Below are 2,270 nucleotides of genomic sequence, written 5' to 3'. Positions count from 1 at the left end.
TGACCATGTATTGAAAGAGGAGAAATTTGACACCATGAGTCGGGATGTATGCGGCATGAAAGATGTATGCAAAAACAAGTATTGGACTGATGTATGTGGTAACAATGTGGTGCCTAATTCCTTACTCATGCAAGATATGGTTCAAACAAAGAATATTGAGAATGTGGATGTGGAGGAGTTGAAGGAACGGGAGCTTCCAAGAACATTGTTATTCATGGAATTCCTGAAGAGAAGTTAGAGACACCTCCTTCTCTTGCCATTGTTATCAAAAATTTCTTCAAAACCCACTTTGGCATGTCCGGAGTTATGGTATATGGAGCACATAGAGTGGGGAAGCAAAGAGCTCCTCGCTCGGGAGAACGGCCAATATGACGAAGCTTGTGGACCTTGTTGAAGAAGAAGAACCTTGTTGAAGAAGAAGAACCTTTGCGAGTGTCAGAAGACATTGTATGTAAAATAAGAGATGAGAGTCAACTTTCTTGAACCTGTTCACTTCAAAAATGTTGCCACAAAAACGCCTTCCATAACTCCGTTTTTTTTTTTTGTCTTTACATCAATGCGTAGAGGGCGCCGTGCTCTTCGATCAAGGCTATAGATCACCCAAATCGGAGTTCAAATGAAGAAGTTATGATGAAAAGAGTGAGCCGTTGTCTACTAGGTCAAAAAACGGTTGCGTTTTTGTGTGTGTATGTGTGTGTGTGTGTGTGTGTCAAAGAGAGAGAGAGAGAGAGAGAGAGAGAGAGAGAGAGAGAGACCCGGAGACATCACAATGCTCTTCCATCCAAAGATTGAGCAGAGACGAGACCAACTAGAGGAGGGATACAAGGCACATCACTAGCAATGGTATATTGAGTGATTGAGCAACAAAGTTGGGGAGATCGAGGAGGCCCAGGATGGATGCTCCCATCAGTGGAGGACGTTGGAATAGAGGATCATATCTACATTGGTGAGTGTTGGGGTATAGGCGTCTGTGCCTTGCTCGGCCGCTCAGAGTCTGGGCGCCCACTGACGTGTATACCTTATACATAGCATAAGTGTATAGGGGGCTGCTCACTCTTTTGAGTCTCCCCACCCATATCTGTGTGTCGTGTGTCTCCTTCTCTCGCTCACTCTCCGTCTGTGGTGCTCCCCGATCCCCTTCAATTGGTATCAGAGCTTTGGCTTCGCGACAGATGGAGTGCTATAGAGGACTGAGCTTTCGGCTATGGTGAGCTCGCTTTCGGTGGAAGCTTGAGATTGGTGAGCAACCACCAGATCTGTGCTCATGGAAGCTTGAGGGGTATTCCCAAGCTTGAGGGAAGAGTGTATTGCAAGTGTGTATGGTTATTTGCAGCCATACTTGTAGGAAAAATGCAGATTTTCATTTCCGCAGGTCATTTTTCGGCCCCCAAAAACAATGTTTTTTGTATAACTTTTGTAAACGGAATGCGATTTATGCAAGGTTAAGGTGTAACCTGGGGTTTTGGCACGCTCCGAACGCAATGGTGATGTCTATTTGAGCTGATTTTGACCTCTGAAATTTTTGCAGCAGCAACAAGTTTTTGCTGCGTTTTTGGACCGAAAACAACGTTTTTTGGCATAGCTTTCACACCCGGACTCGGATACAGGTGATCGAGGAGTCTAGCTTGGGGTTTTGGCATGCTCCAGACGTGCTCGTCATATCAGAATTTTAAAATTCTGAACGCTGAATTTTTTGCAGCAGCAGTTGTTTATTGTCTGTCGAGGATTCCATACATGGTTTGCTCTCAAATGTGAGAGTGATATTTGCTGCAAGTTTCCTCACAGGTAGGAGGATACGATGTATGCCTTATGTGGTTTGATGCTCAGGGAGACTAATGTGATTTCATTTTGAGCTTGGCAATGTATGCCTCGAGCATGTTTTTTGGCAGTCACAGGTAGAGCAGATATTTGTGTACTAGATTTGCAGGTGTTTGCAATGATGTATGCAAAGTGTGGAGATTGGTGCATGCATTTGGAGTGCGGTTTGATGCGCTTTGGTTGCTCATGGTTTTGAGCGTGCAGTCAGTTTGGTTACTAGTTTTGTGGCCATTTTACTGACGAAACTCTGGCGAAATTTTCCCGAGGTTTTATGCGCATCATTAATGCAATCTAGGTAGAGATTGTTGGTTGCACTCAGCATTTGCGTGCGGTGTTCTCTGCAGGTGGGAGATTTGTGCGTGTGTATGCATCGATAGCGCACAGTGTGGGCTTGGTGATTCGCTCACGGTGTGACAGACGTACAGTTATCTTGGCACACTCACAGGAGTGAG

This window comes from Adiantum capillus-veneris, chromosome 25 (genome assembly GCF_014529385.1).
Source record: "Adiantum capillus-veneris isolate H3 chromosome 25, ASM1452938v2, whole genome shotgun sequence".
NCBI lineage: Eukaryota > Viridiplantae > Streptophyta > Polypodiopsida > Polypodiales > Pteridaceae > Adiantum > Adiantum capillus-veneris.
Note: the sequence above shows the minus strand (reverse complement) of the source record.